The sequence below is a fragment of the Pelodiscus sinensis genome, chromosome 1, assembly GCF_049634645.1.
Source record: "Pelodiscus sinensis isolate JC-2024 chromosome 1, ASM4963464v1, whole genome shotgun sequence".
NCBI classification, from domain to species: Eukaryota; Metazoa; Chordata; order Testudines; family Trionychidae; genus Pelodiscus; species Pelodiscus sinensis.
Genome location: NC_134711.1, coordinates 79,046,993 through 79,074,223, shown reverse-complemented (window position 1 = coordinate 79,074,223; position 27,231 = coordinate 79,046,993). Strand labels below are relative to the sequence as shown.

Genomic DNA, 27,231 nt, shown 5'->3' with positions numbered 1-27,231 from the left:
TGAGAGGTCATCAAGTCCAGTCACCTGCCTTCATGGCAGGACCAAGCACCATCTTCCATTGAATTCATGTAGCAGCTCTAGCTCTTGTTAGTGTAATGCCTAGGTTCTTTTAGGGGAGTTGCTGTTTTTGCATATGAAGAAGTTCAGAAGAACAAACCACAGCTTTCTCTCTCAGCACATTGTAAAGCGCATAGTACACCACAGCTAAATGTATAATTTCATCACAGTTCTTTTTGGTAGTGAGCCATTACACGAATAGTTTGAAGTTTTGATTTGCTCTCCCTAAAGTTGCCACATGATTATGGCAACTTACATGTTACTAGCAAACCCTGTTATTAGCTTAGGACAGGCAAAGTTTGAAATGGCTCATTAATGACCGGGTGTGAGCCCTGTGAAACTGTCAGGCTATCAAGCATGGCATTTCCCCCGATTAAGATCAGGCTTAACCAAAATTTTTTGTTGAGAAAGCAGAGTCTGAAGCCAGGTATTTTGCCATTAACATTTTGAAAGCGTACTGTCACAGCAGTTGTAGCTGAATGCTCTCCCTCTTTGTTGGAAAGCCAATTTTCTATAAATTCTTCAGTACAAAAGAAAACTAGCTAGCGTGTTTAACAAAAAAAAAGTGGGGCAGAAGAAAAGAAAGAGCCCCTGGCTGTCTACCGCTAAGCTTTTTAAAAAAATTAAGCAACCAGCAGGCCACTCAAATGAGCATAAGTGCACGGATTTCACTGCAATTCCTCATGGAGTCATGTAGACTTAAAAGCTATGTTATCAGAAAAGCTCAGTACTGTACTGTATTTACCTTTCCCTCTTCCTTCATATTTACATAAATTCTAAATAACTTTCTTATTATAGTTTTCTTTTAACTCTTTTGGGGTTTCCAAGTTCTGAGAGAGCCACATCAGCACAAAAATGTTCTTTCAAAGAAAGATATTAAACGTGAAATAAAAATAATCCTTAAGGAGTTATCATTCTGCCAGCTAAACTAGCCTTTAAAGTAAAGCTGGCTGGAACATTTTCATTTCTATGAAGTATGCTATTTCACCAACACTGAAACACTTTGAGAAAATGTTAATCAGAAAAGTGTGTGTAATTGTATGGTTAGGATACCAGCCTGGGTTGTTGGAGACCCAGAGTTCTAGCCCCACTCTAACTAATTTCCAATGAAGAACTGCTCTAAGTGAGTGGTTCTAAACCAGTGGTATGAGTACCCTCAGGGGTACTTTAGAGAAGTCTGGGGGGTATGTCAACACAACTGAAATTTGGAGAAAAATGAATTTTTGGTTTAAGTTTTACGGCGCTTTATTATTTTTGTACTTTTTACACCCAAAAATGTCATTGCACACCCAGCTACTATTCAGTTGTTTAAACAAATGTGTGGCAATGGTAGAAAAAAATTGTGTGTCTGAAAATTGTAGGTACTGGGGGTACTTCTTTTTTTTGTTTTTTTTTAAAGGGGTACTTTATAAAAGAAAGGTTGAGAAACACTGCTCTAAATCAGGCAGAGCAGGGACTTGGGATACCCTGACTACTACTACTACTACAACTACTGACCCATGTCTCCACTGTCCAAGTCCATGCTCACACAAATATTCAAAAGCTTTTGTTTTTTTAATGCAGAAAGGAAAAAAATGACACAGTCTCAAAACATGCCACAAAACAGAATCGTTGTCCTGGTCACTTCCACTTTAAATCACTACAAAATACCCAATCATTGAAATAAAAGAATAGCTTTGGCATAGAACTGTGTGGATACTGGATTCTTCAGTGTGCGTGTGTGTGTGTGTGTGTGTGTGTGTGTGTGTGTGTAATTTAGTGAATGCATAACTTCTTCCATTCTGGAATGAAACCAATTAAAAAAATATCTCCATGAACTGGAATCCCTACCTCTCGCCCCACCTTCCCCGCCCCGCCAATCATTCTGAGGCAATTAAAATGCTTCTTTCTGATTTGGATGGGCTGGCAGCCTCACCCTTTGAGACAAGCTGGGTTCAGCCTTGCAAAAAACTTAGCAGCCTCACTGAATTATAAGGGCTCGTTAGTGACCCTAGCTCATTTAGTACTCTGACCTCAGTTCTAGAGTCTATACTATCAAGTTTAGTCAAGGAATCTAATGTTGACACACAGAGAAAGTCACCAAAGCATGTTCACACTTCTTGTCTGGGTCGACAGATTGTGTCCACATCTAAGCTCCCCTGTCAACAACGGGAACAATGCACTGTGGGTATGTATCCCAGGGAGCCTAGCAACCCCATCTATTTATAGGTACTGTGGAACAGAGTACTGGAGATCTTTGTTCTGGAGCGTCCAGCCTCCTTTCACGCTTTTTTCCCAACGGCCATTTCTCTGCTGTGTATTCTAGAATCTGCAAAGAGACAGTCTGGTTCATGCAGTTCTCTTGCATGCTCTGTGAACTATTGTGAGGACCTCGTGCATGGCAGTGGAGATCATCTTGAAATTACGGACAGAGGCAGAAGATTCAGAGGAGCCTGACAGCATGCATGATATGGACTACAGCAAACTAATTGCATTTGGCAGTCACAGAGCAGCTGTACAGGGTAAAACAACACTTTGGGTCATGGGAAAACAGCTCTGAGTGGTGGGATTGCAGTGTCATGCAGGTGTGGGATGAAGACCTGTGGCTACAGAACTTTAGGATGTGCAAAGCAATCTTCCCGCAGCTATGTGCCGAGCTGGCTCCTGATGTGTGGTGCAAGGACACCAGCATGAGAGCTGCCCTCCCAGTTGAGAAGCATGTAACAAATGGGGAGAGGAGGAATAGATGGCACACATATTCTGATTTCACTGCTAGCCCACCTAGCCCCCAAGTACATCAACAGAAAGGGATACTTCTCAGTGGTGCTTCAGACACTTGTGGACACTTGTGGGTGTTTCAAATACATCAAGCTAGGGTAGTCTGGAAAGGTGCCTGACACACACATCTTTAGAAACACTGGCCTGTACAGAAAGCTGCAGATAGGATTTTTTGTCCAAACCACAAGATTACAGTGGGAGATGTGGAAATGCTCCTTATGATCCTGAGAGAGCCAGCATATCCTTTGCAGCCCTGGCTTATGAAACCATACATGGGGCACTTAGACAGCAGTATGGAGCATTTTAACAACAGGCTGAGCAGGTACCATATGGTGGCATGGGCAAGCAGTAGTTAAAGGAATACAGAATAATGTGATAAACTCCATACTAGCAAAGCAGAGGTTGGCATTGGGTGATCATGGGCAGTGATATAGAAGAAGGTAGGCAAGAAAGGAAAACCAGGGGTAACTGTGGACAGCTAGACAATGGTGGTGGAGGATTTTTAGGGACTTCAGTTTCTGTCTAGATACTGCTGTCATTTTCATGCGGTGAATGTACCAGAGTTGCACAGAAAAAAAAATGCTAACAAAGTTCTGTGTCTGTAGTAGATCATGTGCAAGAGTAGAGGAGATCTCAAGAAGCAATGATGAGTGGTCTTCTAAGAGCTCATAGCGGTTTTATGATTTAGAGAAGCAGTACCAGGCTAACTGCCATAGTACAACCACAACTAGTTACTTATTTAGATCAAAGTCTCCACATTGACTGACTTCTGGGAATGAGAAAATAAAAACAAAAAGTGAGACACAGGTTGTTCATGGAGGGGACACTGAAGCCCTATAATTGATTTCTCTGGTAGAGTTGTGCTGTCCACATCTTGTAAGCAAAAATCCAAGGCTGAATGATGTAGGTAATGAACACTTACATTTTTTAGATCCCAAGTATTTAAACTTGCCACCATTACTAATCAAAGTTTAGATCAAGTAAATTATTGTATTCTGTTGTAAATGCAAACCAGACATTTTAAACCAGAACTGAATATAGTGGAAATGATTTATTTCTCCTTTAAAGGGTTGCCACTCTAATTCACCCATCACTATTCCATCTACATGCATTATGGCCTGTTTTCAAATTAGTTACTCAGTCTCATATAAAATAAACATAGGAACATAAGAAATATACTGCATCAAATCACTGTTCCATCTGTTGGCTATTGAACAATAGCCTGTACCAGCTGTGGTGCTGGCTACAGAAAACCCTGCAATGCACAAAATTATGAAATGTCTTTCTAATCCCTAACCGTTACTGATTGTCCCAGTCCCTAAAATATGATTGATTCTCTCATTTTCTGACTTAACTGCAGGTATTTTCATTACTTAAATAAAATTATATAAGATGGTCCTTTCTCTGTCTGCTTTAGATTGAAAGGCAACACATTTAAATGTCCTCTTTGGTATAGCTTCTGTTTAGGGTTCATTATTTTATATGCCTTTATCTTTCTTGATGTCATTCATCTCCTCTCCTTACAGGAAAGTGTCTCCATGCTTCAGATCCTATTTGTTGATCCTCTTTGATCCCCATCTTTCTGTTAGAGCTTATTTAAAATAAGAGAAACTAGTTTATTTACAGAATGCTTTTTTCTATCCCTTTTTTTTTGTATAGCTAAACATTACTTTACTGAGGGCATGCCTACACAGCAGCATTATTTCAAGTATCCACACTGATGCCCAGGACTTTCCTGAGGGTACATCTACACAGCACGGCTTAACTCAAAATAAGCTATGCAAATTGAGCTACGTCAATTGTTAATTGTTATTGTGAAAAAGCTTATTTCAAAATTGGGAGCGTCTCTACAGCACTAATTTCGAAATAGAGCGCTCTTCCTCCTACTTCCCTCACTCCTTGCACAGGAGTCAGAGTAAGAAGTCCTCCTGCTTGATAGTATTCTGACATTATTTTGAAATAACTTCCTGCTGTGTAGTTGCGGACTAAGTTACTGTGGAATAATGCTAGTTACTTCAAAATAATGTTGCTGTGTAGACGTACCCTGAGAGAACAGTTATATTAGGGCACAGTAATGTGCATTAAACAAATTATTCCTTTCAGTAGGTATTACCTTTTATTTGTCAACATTATATCTGCCATCTTGTTGGCCAAGCATCATCTTTAAGCCCCTCTGAAATTCCTCAGAGCTTTTTCTGCATTAGACTAAGCTATCTAATGTTGTCATCTGCAAATGTTATTGTTTGAACACATCAGCGGGGGCAGCTGGATACTTAGCCCTTCTGAGAATTAGATCACTTATTTATGAATCTAATTTCAGGGACCCGTTACTGAAAATATTGTCCTTTTGTCCCTGTGACCTACCTGACTAATCACAATTAAGCAACACAGTAGAATTTTCGAATATTCATAATTTACTCATAATAAATATGAAGGGATTTTTTTTGAGTAACAATCAATCCAAACTCCATTGAAGTCAATGGAAATAATTTTATTACATACATTGAGCTTTAGATTGGACCCAGAAATCAAGGAGGTTGAGATCTATCTATAGATATTGCACAAGAAGAAAAAAGAAACTGTATGTCAAATTAGTCACTGTAAATTATTCACTCATTATAGCTAATTTTAGGATCAAAACATTGGTGGTCATCATTGGTCGTAATCTAGCTAAGGAATGACTTAGAATCTTGTCTAGAGCCTGAGCTATTGATAGCAATATAATTGGGGCTACCTGTTGGAAATATGTATAAAACACTAAATTAAAAATCCCATATAGCCATGGTGAACAACTAATGACAATGGACTGGCCAGGCTGCTATTTCACTACTCTTGTTGCTCTCCAGAGACAATCTCCACCCAGTTCTCCAAGAGTTGAGTTTGACTCTAGTCTTGTTACTCAAGTTCCTTTATCTGGCAAACATCAAAGTCATAGCTGGTAGGTATAAGATGTACCACACATCCAAAGTTACACAGCAAACCCCTTCCTTAATATGCATTTACTATACAATGCATTATGTGACATTTTGAGATTAGCTCAGTCACTTCGTAAGAAACAATCACTATACGGCATGTACTGGCCATGTGTGACTTACTCTACCTATCTTATATATTCCTTGCTTATCTTATCCATTATTATGTTGACCATTGTGAATAGTTCACTGGCTGGTTCCCCCATTATCTGAGTTTGTACAGACATTCTATTTCCAGTCAGCTGATCCATTTTCCTCCCTAATCCTGTATCCCAAGCAATTAGGCCTTACTCTATCTTAGTGTGATATGAGTAATTGGACTTAGTTCCACCTCATTTGCCAGGATAGGACTGAAGGAATTCCTGTATAAGCAGGGGTATCTCAAGTAGGAAGGGAGAGGGTTTTTTTGCCTTTGTATTCAGCACTGATGCAAATGTTACTGGAACTGGTATCTAGTTCTGGGGACCACAATTCAAAACGGAGGTTGATAAATTTGAAAGGGTTCAGAGAAGAGTTACGAGAATGATTATAGCATTAGAAAACTTGTCACAGTGATAGAGTCAGGAAGCTCAATCTATTTATCTTAACACCGGGAACAAATATTTAGTAATGGGCTCTTCAGTCTAGCAATAAAAGGTATAATGCAATCCAATGGCTAAAAGATGAAGCAAGGACAATTTAGACAGAAAACAAGGTAACTCAGCATTAGGACAATTTAGCAGGTATTGTGGTGAATTCTTAAGCACTGACAATTTTGCAGTGCAGGAGGGGGCTCCAGGCTGGGACTGAGGGCTTGTGGTGTCAGGGCTCCAGCTGAGGGAGCGAGTTCTGTGGTGAGGCTGAGGATGAGGAGTTTTGGCATGCAGGAGGGTGCTTGGTCTGGGATCAAAGGGTCTGGTGGGCAGGAGGGAGATCAGAGCTGGGGCAGGGGAATTGTGTCATAGAGGGGGACTCAGGGATGCAGGCTCCCAATGGTGCTTACTTAAAGCAGCTCCCAGAAGCAGCTGGAATCCCCCCCTCTGGCTCCTTCATGAACACATGGCCACATGGATCTGTGGACATCTTTGTCCAAGGCCCTGGTCCTGCAACTCCAACTGGCCGGGGTTCATAGCCAATGGAAATGGCAAGGTGGTGCTTGGGGTGGAGGCAGCGTGCAGAGCTGCTTGGTTGCCCCTGTGCATGAGTCAGTGTAGGGACATGCTGCCTGCATCTAGGGAGTCATGTGGTGCAGAGACTAGCAGGGGACCTGCCAGCCCTGTGGCATGGCAACGCCAACTGGACAGTCAAAAGCCTGATCAGCAATGCTGGTTGGAGCTTCCAGCATCCTTTTTTTGACTGGGAGTTTCAATCAAAAACCAGACACCTAGTCACCCTGCTTGGAATCTACCCAAAGAAGTCTAGGGCACTGGATTGGAGTCAGAAAGTCTGCCACTGACCTGATGTATGACCTTAGGCAAGTCACTTCACTTTTCTGTACATCTATTTCCCTTACACCTTTGGTCTGTCTAGTTTATTAAAATTTAATGCCTGACCTGAAAAGCTTACAATGTATTTGAATTTTACCTACTACAATGGTGCCTGATCTTATTCTATTCTATATTACTGAGTAAGCTTGTGGATGACACAAAAATTGGAAAATTGGAGTAATGATCCTGAAGAGGAGAGGTCAGTGATACCGAGAACTCTGGATCAGTTGGGAAACTGGGTACATGCAAACAATATGCATTTCAATATAGACAAGCATACAGTTATACACCTCTAGGCACAAAGAATGTAGGGCATACTTACATAATGGGGCATCCTGGGAACAGTTACTTTGAAAAAGACTTCAGGGTCATGGTGAATAACCAGCCAAATATGAATTTCCCATATGAAACTGTGGCCAAAAAAGAAAAAAATCCAATAGGCTGGAAATTTGAAGTGAGGCAAATTCAAACTAGAAATAAATGCAAAATTTACCAGCTAGGATAATTAACTGTTGGAACAACTCACCAAGAGCTGTGATGGCGTTTCCATGACTGAAGACTTTTACGTCCTACTGGATGTCTTTTAAAAAGAGAGATGCTCTAATTCAAATGGGATTTCATTCAGGGAAGCACCAAAACTAAGGCCTGTATTTTTTTTTTGGCGGGGGGGGGGGGGGGGGGAGGGGTGAGATGATAGGGAAGGATTTGACTGGCTGGTCACAGTAGTCCTTTCTGGCCTCAGAATACTCCACTAGGATGAGAAGAGTAGCCAGAGTTGATGGGAAAGCAGCCCCTGCTGACTTTACCGTGTAGAAGACACCTTGGTAAGTACACCGATTTCAGCTACGCTATTTGTGTAGCTGAAATTGCGTAGATTAGAGTGACGAGGGGAGGTACCATGTACAGGGTGCCTAGTATATCAGGTTTCCTGCAGGGGCTCCACAATCAGCAGCTCATTCAGTCTTCTGTAAGGTAACTTTTAACAATTCATTTTAGACATTCGGGGTATTAGATTGTGGGTTACATTGTGAGATCAATGGGGTGGGGAGAAGCGGAGTGTAGAGTCCTAGAGGCCCCTAGAACTAGGCTCTGATAATAGTCTCACAATAGCCAAGGCACATTATAAGAGGGTCTTAGTTTCCTGCATAAAGCTACTAAAGTTCAACTTACTGTTGCAGGTGCAGTTCTCTGCATGGATATAAAGAAGGCAGGACTGACACCTTTTCAAAGGTCTCAGTTTTGGTTCAGTTTGCCTGATTACCCAAATTCACATCTCAGCATACAGCTTCTTACTGCTATTCTGCATCTCCCTGCACTGCAGTTGTAGGGATTGCTCTCCCATTATTGCCCCATCCATATATTCTCCTCTCAGTTTAGCAGTGTGGTCAGATCAAACATTCCTACTTCTATCCTGCCCTTGGCATTCATGACCCCTTTTGCTACTCGGGCGGTGCAGTCATAGTGCAGGTCGGGTTCTCGTCTGAAATCCCATATGTCTCCCAGTGTAGCAATACTGTCTTGTCTGAGCTCTCCAGTTAGGAAAAGAAGGTGAGTTTTTAATTTCTCCTTCTGTTTTTAAATACATCCTGTATCTTCCCAAAACCTCTTGCTAGACCTCGCTAACCTAAAGCCATGGGCTGCTATCAGGTTTCCTGAAGGGGCTCGGCAATCAATATAGCTCATTCAATCCTTTGTAGAGTAGCTATTACAATTCACTTTAGATATTAAGGCTATTAAAAACACGGGTTATATGGTTATTGTTCAATTTGCCCAAAGTTTTGTTTAACACATTTGTGTTCCCTTGCTGGAAGTAGGAGTGCCAGGGGGGTGCTGCAGCACCCCCAGGTTTCCCATCAAGCTTCCCCACTCCCAGGGGCTGGCTCTGCCAGTGGCTTCTCCTGCCATGGGTCCTGGCCTCTGGGCAGCTCCTTTGGGTTCCAAAGCCTGCCATCCCCAGAATCCAGGCCACCAGCCCTGGAGTCTGCGCTGCTGCTCGGGATCCTGCTGCCGGCCCAGGCTCTGTAATCAACTTCAGCTGTAGTTAGGTTGCAGACGCTCCTGGACTGGATGAACTGGACCCCATTGCAATGAATGTCATCCAGTTTGTCTAGTCAGGAGAACTGGCAACCCTAGGTCTGATTCCTACCTGGGTCAGTAAATTTCACAAACAGGTGTAATGAGAATTTAATCAAATGCTGAATTTAAAAATTGAATTCACTTTGTAGTAATTTTCCATAGCTTACACTCTTTCAAATTCCTTGAGTTGCAAAGTCTGGGCAAAGTACCAAAAGCCAATGGGAAATAAGGATTCTGTTCTCCTCATTGAGGGTTCTCAACAACTTAAGGACTGTGCCCTACCAACCAGGAAATGTCCTAATATTTCAGGTTTATCTTTTCAGATAAAGTACTACGAAAGCAAACTGCATTTTGATTACCTTGCCAAATTTCCAAATGATGAAACTCCAAGGCAAGTGCTTTCCTCGGGAAGGTCAGCAGACATATAAGTTCCAGTTTACAAAGAATATAGTGATAGGCTTCTATCGCTCAAGGTTGCAATGACTGTCAAAGTTAGTCTCTAGGCACTATTATAACCTATTTATATTTCATACATCACAGTATGAATTTTCTTAAAGTGAGAAACCCACTTCACAAGGTGAAAAAACTATCATTTTCAAACACAGCCTGTGAATTCACAGATGTAAGGTGATTATATTTTCTTTGGAAATAGCCTACATTTGCTGACATTCATATCTGCATAAACTATACTTGCAGATCAAAAAAGGGCACAGTATGTGTGTTTTTGTTTTTACGTAGCAGAATGCTTTTTATTGTAGAACATAGTTTTAGATTATGGTATATGCAGGTTATTTGACAATTTAAAATATTTTCTGGATAACTATAAATTAAATCTGTTTTTCTGAGTGTTTAGGAGATATTGCTTCTGTTTTCAAAGTTGAAGGACCGGATTCTCAGCTGGGGTAAACTGATTCAGTGGAGCTAGGCACCTGCTGGATCTGGTTTAAAGGACAGAAAAATCCACAGGTGACAATGAAGCCTATGGTAGTTGGACCTAAGATTTTTGAGTCTATACAAAGATCAGGGCTAATCTTATTTTTAATTAATAATGTGTCTGTTCTTTCTATTTTTGATGGTTGCCTTGAAAAAGTGGTTTGGTAGAAACCAAATACTACGGATGAAAATGTTATATGACATCTTTCCCTAAAAGTCACCTTTTTACCTACCATTTCTTCTGCATCTACCTAGACTGCCAGAGAACCTCATGCTGCTATTGATTTTGTCACATTTACTTTGGGGAGGCATTGGCCTTCTTACAGATTAAGTCGTTAAGGAGAAGTAGGAATACTGCGTGACAGTAAGTTATACTATGTCCAAAGGGATCTACTGATGTACAGCATTAGAGATGGCTCAGATAATTTACAGCAGCACTAACCACAGTAAATTCAGGAATTTGTGGCACGAATCAGTACTGGGATGGGCAATATCTTTTGATAGGGGGTCACTCTAAGACTTTTGTAAGTGGTCAAGGGCTGCACTCTACCATGATATTAATGGAGGAGGTGCAGGGTCTGGGATGGAGGTTGGGTGCACAAGGGAGCTTAGGGTAAGGAATTGGGGTGCAGGAAGAAGTATGGGATCTGGGAGGAGGTTTGGCTGAAGGAGGTGGATGTGACCTTGGACAGGTGACTGGAGTTCAGGAAGGGATATAGGGCAGAGGATTGGGATGCAGGACCTGGGAGGAAACATGGGTGCAGCAGAGGGATTAGGTTATGTAGAGTAGGGGGGAAGGAGTGAAGGGCAGAGGCTTGTGGGGAGGGAGAGTCTGAGGTGCCAGAGGCTGGGAGACACTTATCTGGGTGACCTTTAGGCAGCAGCTCAGCAGGTTCCTTGCCTTCCATATCCCAGCAGGACACTCAGAGCAGCCGGCTGCTGTGCGGGACCATATGCATCTGTGAACAGCTGTGAGCCCAAGGGGAGGGGTACTTTGTGTACTGCCTGTTTTTCAACTGGCTAATAGGAGCTGAAAGATTGTGCTGGGGGAAAGTGCAGTGCATAAAGCCTCTGCCTCCCTCCCTTCCCTGGTCTCACAGGTGTTCACAGACAAACAGGGCTCCACAGTTGGCTTTTCTCAGTGGCATGTGGGGGCAGGGCAGGCAGAGAGCCTGCAGGCTATATCCAGTGGCTTGATGGGCCATATTTTGCCTGGCTCTGAATTAATATCTGCAGTTAGCCAATGTTTATGTATTTTACACAGTGCATGCACTCTTCTCCATCTTTCTACTTTTATTTTTCCAGTTCCTACTTGGTCTTTGATTCTTTTACCTTCAGGCCATTTTTTAGACATTGTTACAGAATTCTTCTGCAATAAATTGTGAATGAATATGCATGTCCATTCACTCTATGATTGGCAGTGGCTTTCTTTCTTGCTCTGTCTGCTGAAGAATTACCTAATTCCAAATCATGCCTGCAAGTCATTTTCTGAAGCCCTTGGTTACAAAAGTTTGTACATGTACAACATGGCAAAACACTGAGCAGCTACATTCTAGTGTGACCAGGTATCTGGTTTTCAACCAGAACACCCACTTGAAAAGGGATTCTGGTGTCTACGTTCAGCACCACTGATCAGGCCATTGACTCTCTGGTTGGTGGTGCCACACGCGGGGATGGCAGGTTCCCTGCTAGCCGCCAAGCTACATGGATCCCGGAAAGCAGGGAGCATTCCCCTTCTGGCTTCTATGTGTAGGGGGAGCCAGTGGACTCCACATACTGCCCCTGACTGAAGAACCACCCCGTCATTCTCATTAGCTAGGAACTGCAGCCAATAGGAGGTGGAAGGGGCAATGTCTGTGGATGAGACCTCACATAGAGTATGACTAGACTGCATCCCCCTGTCAGCAGAGGGATGCAGATTAGGCAGGTCTAAATTGCAAATGAGGCAGGGATTTAAATATCCCATGCCTAATTTGCATAAAAATGGCCACTATGATTTGCCGACTCAGCACTTTGTTGGCAAACAGTGGCAGTCTAAAGGGGGATCTGTTGAGAAAGGAAGCTTTTTTCGACAGATCCCTTATGCCTCCTGCAAGGAGGTTTACGGGATCTGTCGAAAAAGGCTTTCTTTCTCAACAGATCCCCCTCTAGACTGCCACTTTTTGCCGACAAACTGCTGAGTCGGCAAAACGCGGCGGCCATTTTTATGCAAATTAGGTACACGATATTTAAATCCCTGCCTCATTTGCAATGTTGACCTGCCTAATCTGCATCCCTCTGCTGACAGGGGGATGCAGTCCAGACATACCCATAGATCAATCTGAGTGTGCCTCTAGGTAGGAGTAGGAGGGAAGATGCCGGCTGCTTCCTGGGAGTTGCTTGAGGTCAGTGCTGTTCAGAGCCCTAACCCTATTCCTGGCCTCCAACTTCCTGCCACAGCCCTGATCCCTCTCCTGCTCCCTGAACCTCTCAGTCCCAGCCCAAAGCACCCTCCTGTACCCCAAGCCTCGCAACACCAGCCCACCCCAGAGCCTGCATGCCACACATGAGCCTTATCCCCCGGCATGGACCCAAACTTATGCTCCACCCTGATTTCCTTCCTGTTCTGTAAATCCCTTGGGTTCTAGCTCTACCTGAGACCATGTAACCCATGCACCTAATAGGGAGTTATCTCTTTAAGAGACCCCTGCGGGGGAGGTAGAAGTGAGTTGAGTGGTACTGTTGCTGGGGGCATTTAGCACTCCACACCCAGAAGTTTCTGGAGTTGGGTGTGGTAGTTTGGGGTCAGACTTCATGAGAAAGCAGGCAGGATAGATGCTTTTCTAACACCTGTGTGAGCTGGGAGAAGCTGAGCAAGGAGCAGAGAGCAGATTGTTGTCTCTCATTCTGCAGTAGGTAGAGATGTTGTTAACCCTCTACTAGGGATCATGGGCAATGCTACTTAGAGGTAGGAGAACCTGGGAGGAAAAATCCCTTCTTCTGTGTTAATTGTCTGCTTTAAATGATGTTTTGATTTTAGCCAAACTGTTTTAGTTCACTTTCTCAGTCAAAGGGATTCTTCAGTTCCTCTGAAAATGTGGCAATGGGGAAAGAGTCCTTTCTACTTCATTATTCTTTGTTTTTGTATTTTCTTGTAACAGAGTCTGTTCACTTGTGAGTTAACTGACCTGTTAATCAGTAAGCTGGCTGCCTAGCAGTGATCCACTGCAGAGGAAGAGTCTGCCTGGACTCCAAGGGCATGTCTAGACTACATTCTATTTTCAAAAGAGGATATGCAAATTCCGTGGGATCGCTTTTTTGAAAGCGAGTCTTCCAAAAGTGAAAGTAGTCTGGACATGTTTTTTTTGGAAAAAAACCCCTTTTTTGAAAAACTGTGTAAGCCTCCTTTTTCTTAGCAAGAGTGGTTTTTTTGAAAAAGAATTTTTTTTCGGCGGGAATTTGCATATCCTCTTTTGAAAATAGAACGTAGTCTAGATGTGCCCCAACTGAGGATTTCCTACAAGCAAGTTGAGAGATGATTCAGACTCAGCATATGGTGCAGATTTTATGATCAGAAGCACAAACTGAGACTTTGCTGAACTAAATCTAAGCTTTTGGGATCTCTCAGTTTTTTTCTTACTGTGTTTGTGTGGACTGAACTGTTCAAATTTTACTTTTAGTTTTCTCTTTACTTACGTTTCTTGTAGCTGTGGACATTTTCTGTGGGTTATAAAATAGCTGTGTTATGTTGCAAGAATTAGATTATTTGTTTCTTCATAAGATTTTATAAAGTTATTTAATTACATTCATTTCTTTAGTTTCTTTTGGGACTTGAATGTAGGGAGGCTGACACTGGGAAATCCTTGCTGAAATTCCTAACAGACTGAACTCTGGGTTTCCAGTACTTCTATGAGAGTGGGGTTTTTTTTTAGATACTGGAGAAGGGCAGTGAAGTCAAGAATCTTAGAATCCTAGGGCTGGAAGAGACCTCAGGAGGTCATCGAGTCCATCCCCCTGCCCAAAGAAGGACCAATCCCAACTAAGTCATCCCAGCCAGGGGGTTGTCAAGCCAAGACTTAAAAACCTCTAGGGATGGAGATTCCACCACCTCCCTAGGTAACCCATTCCAGTGCTTCACCGTCCTCCTAGTGAAATAGTTTTTCTTAATATCCAACCTAGACCTCCCCCACTGTAACTTGAGACCATTGCTCCTTGTTCTGCCGTCTGTCACTACTGAGAACAGCCTCTCTCCAGACTCTTTGGAACCTCCCTTCAGGAAGTTGAAGGCTGCTATCAAATCCCCCCTCACTCTTCTCTTCTGCAGACTAAATAAGACCAGATCCCACAGCCTCTCCTTATAGGTCAAGTGCTCCAGCCCCCTAATCATTTTGGTTGCCCTCCACTGGACCCTCTCCACTGCGTCCATATCCTTTCTGTAGTGGAGGGCTCAGAATTGGATGCAATATTCCAGATGTGGCCTCACTAGTGCTGAATAAAGGGGAGTAATCACTTCTCTGGATCTGCTGGCAATGCTCCTCCTAATGCACCCTAATATGCCATTAGCCTTCTTGGATATGAAGGCACACTGTTGACTTATATCCAGCTTCTCATCCACTGTAACCTCCAGTTCCTTTTCTGCTGAACTGCTATCTAGCCATTCGGTCCTCAGCCTGTAACAATGCTTGAGATTCTTCTGTCCCAAGTGCGGGACTCTACACTTGTCCTTGTTGAACCTCATCAGATTTCTTTTGTCCCAATCCTCTAATCTGTCTGGGTCACTCTGAACCCGATCCCTGTCCTCCAATGTATCTACTTCTCCCCCTAACTTAGTGTCATCCGAAAACTTGCTGAGAGGGCAATGCAGCTCCACATCTGGGTCATTAATGAAGATGTTGAATAAAACCAACCCTAGAACCGATCCTTGGGACACGCCACTTGAAACCGACCACCAACCAGACATTGAGCCATTGATCACTACTGGTTGGGCCTGACAATCTAGCCAGCTTTCTATCCATCTTACAGTCCATTTATCCAATCCATACTTCCTTAACTTGCTAGCAAGAATATTGTGGGAGACCGTATCAAAAGCCCACCCAAGGTTACAACTGCACCCCCAGCAGGAGCCCTAACCCTTCCCCCACATCCTAACCTCTTGCTACAGCCCTGATCCCCCTCATGTCCTCTGAATCCCTCAGTCCCACCCAAGACCATCCTCCTGTTCCCCAAACCCCTCATCCCCAACCCCACCCCAGAGCCTGCAACCTCACCCAAAGTCCTCACATTTCCTGCACCTTAACTCCCTGCCTCAGTCCTGATCTTCCTCCCATCTCCCAAACCCCCACAGTCTCAGCCTGCAGCACCCTCCTGTACCCCAAAGCCCTCAGCTCCATCCCTGAGCCCAACCCCCATCGGAGGCCTCACTCCCTCCACCACCTCAGGCCTCTGAGCCAGCCTAGTGAAAATGAGTGAGTGAGGATGAGGAGGGAGATCTTGTGATTGGGGTGCGGGGTGGAAGGAGAGGGATCAGAGCAGGGGTGGGATGGGTGAGGGTGTTTGTTTTTTCAAGTAGAAAGCTGGCCACCCACCCTTGTACAGTCTGAATTAATCCCAGTAGCTATGGAACTGATTAATTTCTTCTGAGCACTCAACAACTTGGAGTGAATTTTAATTTCAATGACTAAAAATGACTGCAAAGAAATGATTCCTTGTGAGTGCTTGCAGGAATCAGAGTGAATGAGAATTCAAACCATGTATGCTTAGTAATGATGCAGGTGTGAATTAATAACCACTCTGTTGTTCACTGGCCTTTATTCTGTGGTGGTGATTTCATAAAATGCCTAGTAATTAACATTGGCAAAGACACAGATTTATATGATGAGCTTTATTTTATTTCAAAGGAAAATTATTATACCTTTTAGCACAATATTAAAGTATAGTACTCAATCTACCAATAGCTGTTTTGATTAACAATAATAAGGGGAGTTATATTTAAAGACATTGAATTAATCTGTGGCTTATTGAAGCAAGATGGCTTTATATTACAGTGGATTTCATCCAAAAAGTTTATACTATATAAATACATCAGTTTGTTTACAGAATTTACACTGAATCCAGTGTTCCCTGTAAGCTGAGTGCGTGGGCAGCTGCCCAGGAGAGATTCAGATGCTGCTCAGCTGATTAGCAGAGAGCCCACAGCCTCCCACAACCAGCAACCCATGTTTCTATGGGTGGTGTACATGCCTTGATGCACATAACAAAATTTATCCAGCACACGGACGGAAAAAATTAGAGGGAACCTTGACTGAGTCCTCTTCACATATAACTGAGAAACATCCTACATGCAGCTTCTTTGTTGAAAGGCAGAAGTTGTTTAACAGCCTTAATTCTGCAGCCGTTTAAGAAGGCGAGTGATGAGTATTGTACTCAATTGAAATGACAGGATGAATTTGGCTACATATTGCCAAAGTGAGACGTTGGGCCAAGACAGCAAGTGTAACACCCTGCTCTTACAGAGAAATACCTTAGATGAGCAAAGAAGATGCTACTAAATATGAAGCATAGTCTTTTCTTCTCTAACTTTGAGTTCTTCCTTCATTATATTAAAATTCAAGCAAGAGAAAAATTTGTAATCATACTATGCAGGAAAAGAGACACATTTAATCTTCTCTCACAGCATAAAACTAGTCCTCCTCCTGCAAGTTGCTGATTATGGGCAGTTTTCTCTCAGCTAGTGGCTAGATTAGACCCACCCTGGGGATGCTGACTGAGCCTCTGTATCCTATACAACTACACTCTTCCCAGTTATGAGGATTAAAACATACTGTATATATTTGGATTCCACCATGTGTGGAACTGACTATGAAAGTAAATTGTTGTAAACTCTACTCTTTTATACAGCATGAATGAAAGAACGCATTCTGTGCCATGGAATGAGAGGGTTTCTGATATACCAGAATTCTGATAAGCAATGATGGGAAAGCACGCTTTTAATAGACCACCTTTTTTGCCCTATATTTGTTAAATTTAATTACTTGTTACAGTCTGGTGATAGTAGTTTGGTATTAAGGGAAATCATTTCCTCTCTACTTTAGTGTTTTATGAAACACTGTGTGAGCTAACACCATATTCCTCTTCACTAAATGCATGTTCAAACTGCACACAAGTAGATGGGCAGGATTAATAATTCAAAGCCACGTTAGTGAGAGAGCATAATAGTTGCCTTTCTGTGTGGGACTCTGCCCTAAGGAATTGGCATAGGATCCTCACTCACTTGGACCTCACATTAATGTTTTTCAATACCCTATTTTCATCTGCACGGTTGTTTTACCTACATCTACAAACTGCAATTTCCCTCCTACCCCCAAAAACCGAAAGCAATGGAAAAAGGCTTTCTTCAGACTTTGAAAGAAGCAAAGAAATAATCATCTCTCAGAGAGTGACCAGATATGGAAAATGTCAGCCCAAAAGGAGAACACTTACAAGAACTGTGAGTGAAAATAGAGTTAAAGTGTTATGATTCCTGTTTAGCATTGTCAGGCAGAATATAGGTTGGAGCTCCCTGGTAGAATATAGGTTGGAGCTCCCTGGTCCAGCACCCTTGGGATCTGATTGGTCCCGAAGGAGGGAGTTTGCTGGACCATGGAAGGCTGGCCCCTCTGCTGACAGACTCTGGGCTCTTTTGGGGTCTGTCATTTTATCACTAGCTGCCCACAGCCAGAGCTCAGCTGCTTGGTCCAGGAATTTTCTGGTCCAGCAACATCTATGGTCCTGCCAGACCACAGAGTCCTGAATCAGAGAGGTTCAACCTGTACTACATTTTTTTTGCATTGCATTTTGCCATTTCTGGTTTGGGTTGGATGTATTAGTCACAAAGGCCATAGGAAAAGGTCCTCAGAGCCTGGGCAGAAGATTTTAAGCAGCTATCAAGATAGGAAGTAATTTTAGACAGAGGGGTGGTTAATAAAGTGTTGGTGATACTTTGTATGTATTTATTTTTAGTTCTTGCAATTTGGGGCATTCCAAAGAGATAAAGCATCTATCTGATTCATAATATATTTAAAAATGAGACAGCATCTCTCTCCAAAGAGTATTGCTTGAGTATCTAGTGTTTAGCATTTAAATCTGGATCTGTTTGGATTTCAAACAATTCCTGTGTTCTGAACATGGGCTTTGTTTGAACTAATCTCTATTTTTAGCTTAAAATTTTCCTAGTTTGGTCTAAGACTTTTAAAATAAATATTTAATTAATAAAATTTAGTACAGTTAACTCCTTGAGAATCTTCAGGGGGTTGCTGAATTAGTCTGTACAGGAAAACTGAAAAAACAGCAAATGGTCTGGTAGCACTTTATAGACTAACAAAATATGTAGATGGTATCATGAGCTTTCGTGAACACAACCCACTTCTTCAGATGATCGGAGTGTTAGATGTCTAGGACCAAAATAAACAGAGGAGATGAGAATGGGGGGAGGGTGGAAGAAGGGAAAAATGGGAGCGGGGGGGGGGGGGAGAAGACAAGGCAGTGGGCAAAAAATATATCAAGGGAAAGCCGAATCTATAAGCACCTAAAGACTAGATAGTCAAAGGGGGAAGATAAGAACCATTAATTAGCAAATAACAAAGAGTCAGGAAACACTTAAAGACTGATGAAACATCTAGATGGTATCGTGAGATTCTTCAAAGTCAAAGAACCACTGTGCAGGACTATGTAGCACTTTAAAGACTAACAAGATGTTTTATTAGATGATGAGCTTTCGTGGGCCAGACCCACTTCCTCAGATCAAATAGTGGAAGAAAATAGTCACAACCATATATACCAAAGGATACAATTAAAAAAATGAACACATATGAAAAGGACTAACACGGCTACATTTCTATTACTAAAGAACCACTGTCACCCTCATTGTTTGATAGGTAGGTAATGACCTAACCATCCAGTATCTTTGTTTAATCCAGAGGTGTGAGAATTGAACTTGCCAATGAGCTGAAGCTCCAGTCCTCTGTGTATTTGACTCCTGTAACACTGCTCTACAGCCAAAATGCTTCTGAAATAAATGTAGTCAAACTTTACTAATTCTGGGTCACTGAGAACAAAAATGATGCTTACAATTGTTGATTGGCTCTAGTTTTCAAGATATGCTATTGGGTCAGTATATACGACCCTTGACTTGCGAATGGTGGAGGATAAGTGAGTTATAAAGGGAAGGGATCTCAATTTAAACCAGAAATGACTAAAATACATCTTTGACTGGATCTATGAATAAATCTATGACTGGGTTTGGACAGTACTCGCTTTTTAGGCAAAACAATGAATGATGCAGTCTGAAGCACCATACATGATATGAATTGCATCATGTTATTCCTAGAAGTCATGGATGATGCAATCATAACAAAGCTTATATCACTCTGCTGAACAAATTGCCCTATATCAGCTCTAGAAATCATACAGTGTCGTGTTCTCTTATTTGTCAGTGTTTGATTTTGCAAAGGGACACATTTCTGTTTAGCCAAAGTGAGCAGAGATGCCTCGAACTTGTGTGAACAGTGCAGATAACTTCTGCTATGTTTGTGGTGAAGTGACTTTTGCATCACAAAAGCGCAGTATAACCACTATGGTTAAGAAAGCCTATCACCTTTATTTTGGCTGCAAAATTGGAGATCAGGACAAGAGGTGGGCCCCACACATATGCTGCAACACTTGTGCAACAAATCTTCGCCGGTGGTTGAACAGGAAAAGGAAATCTATGCCTTTTGCAGTGCCAATGATTTGGAGAGAGCCAACAGATCATACCACCATTGTTACTTCTGCATGATGCCTCCAGTGGGGAAAGGTGTGTCAAAGAAGAAAAAGTGGACTGTGCATTATCCAAACATTCCATCAGCTATACATCCAGTACCCCACGGAGAAGGACTGCCGGTTCCTGATGCACCAGAACCATTCTCACTTGAGTCAGACGAGGAAGAGGAAGAGGATGAAACTTCTGGTTCTGAACCATCAATGTCACAGGACCCACATTTTCTCCCATCCTCCTCCTCTGAACCACACCTCATAACATAAGGTGAACTATTGGTTTGTAACAAAACAGCCACTTGAAGATCTGTTAATGCTTGCCCAGGGAGATTAAAGTGTGCCCCCACAGGCTTGTGTATGTTCCTTTTATGGATATCTGATTTGTATCCATTAATTCTTTCAAGTAGGGACTGTCCAGTTTGTCCAATATATACTGCAGTGAGGCATAGCTGGCATTTGATAGCATAGATTAAATTACTGGATGTGCAATTGAATGAGCCTCTGATTTGGTGGCTTATGTGGTTGACTCCAGTAATGAGTTCACTTGTATAGATATGTGGGCAGAGTTGGCACGGTGTTTGATTGCAGGGATGGGTTCCTGGATGTTTATGATGTAGCTGTGTAGCATGGTTATTGGAAAGAATATGTTTCAGGTTGGGCGGTTGTCTGTAAGCGAGCATAGGCCTTTCTCCCAAGGCCTCTGACAGTGAGGGATCATTTTCCAAGATAGGTTGTAGATTGTGGATAATGTGTTGGAGAGGTTTGAGTTGTGGACTATGGGTGATGACAGGTAGAATTCTGTTGTTTTCACTTTTGAGTCTGTCTTGGAGTAGTTCGTGTCCGGGTACTTTTTTGGTTCTGTCAATTTGTTTTTTCACTTCTCCAGGTGGGTATTTCAGTTTTAGGAATGCTCTGCAAAGATCGGGTAGGTGTTTGTCTCTGTCTGTGGGATCGGAGCAAATCCAGTTGTATCTTAGGGCTTGGCTGTATACAATAGATTGAAAAATATGTCTGGGATGGGAGCTGGAGGCATGAAGATAAGTGTAGTGGAGAATTGATGAGTTTAAATGCACAAAAGTTATCAGTCTTTTTTGTTTTGCATTAACTGCTAGAAATATCTGTTGTTGAGGATGAAATACTCAGAACATGCCATGAACATTGTCACATTTCAAATATCATTGAATTTTTAATTCGTTATTAATTAAAGCACATGATTGTTTCTTTGCTATTTGTGTCACTAAGTTTACACAAATGACAAGGAACTTGCTCTTTTTGAATTTATGCTCAAAATTGCATAAAGACAGTGTATGAGTCTTGCTGAAGTATCACATAGTGTGGAGTGATGCTCTCCAGAAAGTTGGGAAATAGATTATATATTTCCTTTTGTGTGTGTTTCTAATGCTATAAAGCAGTACTATATACTTAGCTTCATGTATTTCTTCACCATGTGTTTTTGGTTACTAGTTTTATACTCAGACACCCACATGCAGTAGTCAGATTAGTTATTTAAATATTCCTTCCCAGAAAAATCCTCCTATGTTTTTGTTTTCCAGGAAATTATCCAGTCTTAATCCCCTTGGGGAGTCCAAGCACCCATGCCCTGAGATGCAGCCTTCTCATTTATTGTGACTTTTTAAAATTAAATAATAAAACTTGTTGACTTTTTCTGTACCTGTTGCATGATTTTTGTCTTTTAAAAACATTCTGTGACAAATCTGAAGCCTTAGTAGCTCAGTAAATTCGTATTGTAGTATTGTTGTACCCAAAATCTGCAGTCATCTGCCAGGACCTCACTGTCTTAGACCAGTGGTGGGCAACCTGTGGCCCGTGAACTGTATGTGGCTGGTTAGGTAAGCTACCTACAGCCTGCACCGCTTCCCAAAGTTCCCATTGGTCAGGAACAATGAACCACAGACAATGGGAAATGCAGGTGGCCATACCCATGGATGCAAAATAAACAGCCTGTCTGGCAGCCTGCCAGCAGTTTATCCTGACAAGCCGTGTGTGGTCTGCATGCCACATGTTGCCCACCATTGTTTTAGATATTTAACAAACATGGAAAAATATGTCCTTCTGCCTTTTTGTCATTGCCCCAATGTCAAAATAAAACTAAACCCCGCCAAATAATATAGAGAATATACATTTTAAAAAGCTGATCTAAATGTTCTTAGGCTAAAATGATAATAAATGTATATTACCGTATCCCCACAAACTTCTGAGTTCTTTCAAATTATGTCTGAAATAGAAAAAGCCATTGCTGGCACTTAATTCAATGAGCCTTGAAAAATAAGTTGTGGTTTTACCTATTCTGTTGTAATTTAATGGCCTAAATGTAGCCACTCACATCTTTCCTGAATCTACCCTGTCATTTTAGATACAAAATGGTATATTTCAATAATTTCCTGTATATGATTCTTGTGGAATCCTTTCACTGACCGATTTTTTCCCTTCACTTTTCTTCTAACAGGTTAAGCCCTGTCATTCTCCTTCAGCATCAGAACATAAGACTGGCCATACTGGATAAGATCAAAGGTCCATTTAGCTCAGTATCCTGTCTTGTGACAGCAGCCAAAAACAGTTGTCCCAGAGAGAATGAACAGAACAGGTAATCATCAAGAGATACATCCCCTGTTGACCAATTCCCAGCTTCTGGCAAACAAGAGACTAGGAACAGTATCCCTGCACATCTTGGTTAACAGCCATTGGTAGGTCAATCTTCTATTAACTTATTTAGCTCTTTTTAGAACCCTGCTATAGTCTTAGCCTTCACACTATCCTCTAGCAAAGAGTTCCACAGGTTGACTCTATATTGTGGGGAAAATACTTCCATTTGTTTGATTAAACCCGCTGCCTGTTAATTTCATATAGTGAGTCCTAGTTCTTGTGTTATGAAAAAGAGAAAATAACACTTCCTTATTTACTTTCCCTACACAAGTCATGATTTTATATATCTGTATCATATGCCTCCTTTCATCATCTCTTTTTTAAGCTTTAAAGTACGAGTCTTATTTAATCTCTCTTCATGAATCATGAACCACACCCCAAACATTTTGTTGCCCTTTTATGAACTTTTTCCAATTCCAATATACTTTTTTTTAGATAATTTTGAACAGGATTTTGGAAAGTGGTCAAGGGCCAAACTCTTCAATGATATTAATAGAGTTGGGTCTGGGGTGGAGGTTGGGTGCAGAAAGGAGCTTGGCGTAAGGGAATGGAGTTGCAGGAGGGAGTGTGAGGTCTGGGAGGGAGTTTGCGTGAAAGAGGGTATGTCTACACTACCCCCCTAGTTCGAAATAGGGGGGGTAATGTAGTCATATGGAGTTGCAAATGAAGCCCGGGATTTGAATTTCCCGGGCTTCATTTGCATAAAGCCGGCCGGAGCCATTTTTAAATGCCGGCTAGGTCGGACCCCGGCCAGTTCGAACTAGGGGGGTAGTGTAGACATACCCAGAGGGAGTTGTGACCTGGGGCACTGGACTAAGGTACAGGAGGGAGTACAGGGCTTTGGGTTGTGACCTGTGGCAGGTGGGGGTTGTGATCTTGGGCAGGGCATTGGTGGGCAGGATCTGGGAGGGTCAGAGGGTTTGGGTATGTGGGGTAGTGGGACAGGAGTGAGAGGCAGAGGGTTGGGGGGGGAATGACTGGGGTGCCAGAGGCAGTCTCTGGCTGGGAGACTTATCAGGGTGACTCCCAGAAAGCAGCCCAGCATGTTTCTCGGGCAGGCTACCTGCCTGCCCCGCCCCCACACTGACCACAGGGGCCATGTGTGTTATGAATAAGAGCCTGAGGGGAGGAGGGAGTAGTTCTTCAAACAGGCAGCTCCCATTGGCTAGAAACTGGCCAATAGGATTGTGCTGGGGGTGGGGGCAGTGCATAAACCCTCTCCCTCCTGCCCCGGCCTCATAGCTGTTAAAGAGAAATGGCCGTTGCAGCCACTTTTCTGAGTGGCATCCAAGGGAGGGGGCAGAAAGGGGCAAGCAGGGAGCCTGCGTGAGGCTCCCCGCTGTGTCTGTGGGCCAGATCCAGAGACTTGGCAGTATGGATCCAATCCACAGGCCATATTTTGCCCAGCCCTGAGATAGGGTGACCACATCTGTGTGCAGTAAGATGTAGGCAAACTGTGATTTATATAGAAGCAATATGATATTTTCTATCTTATGTATCCCTTCCTTAATGATTCCCAACATTCTGTTTGCTTTTTTGGCCGATGCTGCACATTGAAAGGATGTTTTCAGAGAATTGGCAATGACTTCCAGATCTTTTTCTTGAATGGTAACAGCAAATTTAGACCCTATCATTTTATATGGGTGGCTGGGATTATGTTTTCCAATGTACATTATTTTGCTTTTATCAACATTAAATTTTATCTGCCATTTATTTGCCAAGTTATCCAGTTTTGTGAGGAACTGTTGTAACTCTTTGTAATCTACTTGGGACTTAATTATCTTGACAAGTTTTGTATCGTCTGGAAAATTTGCCACCTTACTGTTCACCCCCTTTCTCCAGATCATTTATGAATATGTTGAATAGAATTGGTCCCAGTACAGATCCCCTGTGGGACAGCACTAGTCACCTCTTGTCATTCTGAAATCTGACCATTTTTTCCTTCTCTTTGTTTCCTCTTTTTTTAGCCAGCTATCAATCCAAACAAAGATCTTCCATCACCCTATGGCAACTTTGCTTAAGAACCTTTGGTAAGGGATCTTGTCAAAGTTTTTTTTTGGAAATCTAAGTACACTACATCCACCGAATCTCCCTGTTCATATGCTTGTCCCGCTTGTCCACATCCTCAAGAATTCTAGTAGATTGGAGAAGCATGGTTTTCATTTAGAAAGAGTTCCATGTTGACTCTTCACCAACAAATTATATTCATCTACGTGTCTGATAATTTTGTTCTTTACTATAGTTTCAGCAAGTTTCCCCAGTAGTGAAGACAGGCTTACTGGCCTGCAATTGTCAAGATTACCTCTGAAGCCCTTTTTAAAAATTGGCATCACATTATTCACCTCCAGCCATTTGATACAGAAGCTGATTTAAAGGATAGGTTACAAACTACAGCTAGTAATTCCACAATCTCGTATATGAGTTACTTTTGAACTCTTGGGAGAATGCCATCTGCTCCTCATGACTCATTACTGTTTGGTTTATCAGTTTGTTTCAAAACCTCTTCTAATGACACCTCAATCTGTGACAATTCCTCAGATTTGCCTCCTAAAAAGAATGACTCAAGTTTGGGAATCTCTTCTATGCCCTTAGCCATGAAAAGTAATTCAAAGAATTAATTTAGTTTATACACAATGACTGTGTCTACATTGGCACCCTTTTCCAGAAAAGGGATGCTAATGAGACAAGTCAGAATTGCAAATGCCGCGGGGGATTTAAATGCCCCGCGGCATTTGCATGAACATGGCTGCTGCTTTTTTCCGGCTCGAGGCTTTGCCGGAGAAAAGCGCCAGTCTAGATGGGATCTTTCGGAAAATAAAGCCTTTTCCGGAAGATCCCTTATTCCTGATTTTAATGCATCAGACACTAAATTTAGTAAGCTTTGTCCAACCTCTATAGTACGGGAACTTGGAACAAATTTCACAGCTAGGGTGTGTCTAGACTACAGGGTTTTGTTGTCAAAAATGGACTTTTGTTGACAAAACTGTACCTGCGTTTACACTACCGCCGAGTTCTGTCTATAGTAAGTCAACAGAATGCAGCAGTTTTGTTGACGGCAGTAATCCTCATTCTATGAGGAATAACGCCTTTTTTCGACAGAGTTATGTGGTACTATTGCATCCACACTGTGCTTTTTCAAAAGAAAGCGTCTAGACTCTCTTTCGAAAAAGCGGCTTGCTTTGTCGACAGAACTGGCTGTAGTCTAGACGTACCCCTAGCTACCAGCCCCTTCCTGTATAAATAATTCTGGGTGATATTAGCTCATTTGATGGTACCTGTAATGGCATCAGGTGTGGGTGGGTGGGGGATTCTTCTGTCAGTCAAATTCCAAACCATTCAGGGCTTTCATCAACACCAGCAATTTAAACACCAGCTGGAAGGGATATCAGAATTCCATTTAAATGGAGAGTGATGGCAGGAGGAAATGAAAACTGGAGCTCAGGAAAAAAATTAAAACCTAACTGCTAACAAGCTACATGCAGCATTCAAATTCTGTCACTAGAACAAATGGTCATACCAGGATCTGGGCACAGGCTCAGAAAATATAACAATGGCCAGATTGTCCCTGTCCCCTCTCACTGAGATTTGCATACAGGGGGATCTCCATGTACTGATTGCCCTTTCCACATTACTGGAGACTTAGCTACCTTTCTAGCACTGTTCCCAAAAATGCTTGGACCTGCAAGTGTTGGACAGCAGAGCCCTTCCCATGTATTTTGGGCACCACACTGAGTGAAGCAGTGTAAAGTGGATGGAGCAAGAGGCAGGAAAAGGATTCAGGTGATAGGCACGTCATCACTCCCCCTACTTAACTCTTAAGCCAATGGAAAATATGTAGGAAAAGCAGTAAGATCCAGACTGTATTGCAGTCTCTGTTTAGTCACTCCTAGCAGGACTGGGGGCTGCTACAGCCTGGGGAAACTGTTTATCAGAGCTGTTGCAGAGTAGATAGTCTAAACACAGATGGCGTTAGTCTCCTGACATGCCTGAGGGTAGGTCCCACATCCTTTTCCAGAGGTAAACATCACCTCTCCACACATACACACACCAAATAATATGGGAGAATCTCTTTGAGGAAATTCTTCTGAGACTCAATTTCTTCTGGTAATCCCTTAAGCCAGGGTGGCTCTATATGCGCCCCCGCCCCCCCCCCCCCCCCCCCCCCCCCGTGCTTGGCTTCGTTCAAACGGTATGATCTGCCCTCAGCAGGATGCAGCATATTCCACTTCTCTCACTTTGGCCATGCTGTTCTGGCCAGTGTGAAGGCGGCTGGAACTTCATTCCATTTTTCCCTGTCTTTAAGTAGGTTCTCTGCTGCTGGCTGCCAATGTTAAAATCTCCCAAACTTGTTGTCCAGAAGTGGAAAGAAAAGAGTTGTACTTGGCCACTGCCCGGAAGAAGACGGAGAGTTGGTAGGAAGGACTTCTGCACCCTCTTCTTCCTTGCAAGAGAGGCAAAATGCTATGCATAATTCGGAAGCAACACTCAGGCTATGTGTAGTCTATGGGGTTTTTCCAGGATACCTCCAGGGAATGCAT

At 42.5% G+C, this 27,231-nt stretch overlaps 2 long non-coding RNA genes across 6 annotated transcripts in view; one reads left to right on the top strand and one right to left on the bottom strand.

The window, feature by feature from the left end:
- LOC142830142 (uncharacterized) overlaps positions 1–27,231 on the top strand; it is a 159,400-nt gene that overhangs the window by 3,110 nt on the left and 129,059 nt on the right. For 3 of the 4 annotated variants that reach the window (XR_012905116.1, XR_012905114.1, XR_012905117.1), the window contains exon 2: positions 2,363–2,558. This is a non-coding gene — a long non-coding RNA (uncharacterized LOC142830142). Of the gene's footprint in view, positions 1–2,362; positions 2,559–7,994; positions 8,077–21,582; positions 22,735–27,231 lie in introns of all 4 variants that reach the window. The other variant, XR_012905115.1, reaches the window with a different exon arrangement.
- The window catches only part of LOC142830144 (uncharacterized), a 105,485-nt gene that overhangs the window by 13,588 nt on the left and 64,666 nt on the right, over positions 1–27,231 (bottom strand). Inside the window, exon 3 of one of the 2 annotated variants that reach the window (XR_012905119.1) lies at positions 25,969–26,066. The exons of the other annotated variant lie outside the window; for it this stretch is intronic. This is a non-coding gene — a long non-coding RNA (uncharacterized LOC142830144). The remainder of the gene's footprint in view (positions 1–25,968; positions 26,067–27,231) is intronic. 2 annotated transcript variants of the gene reach the window in all.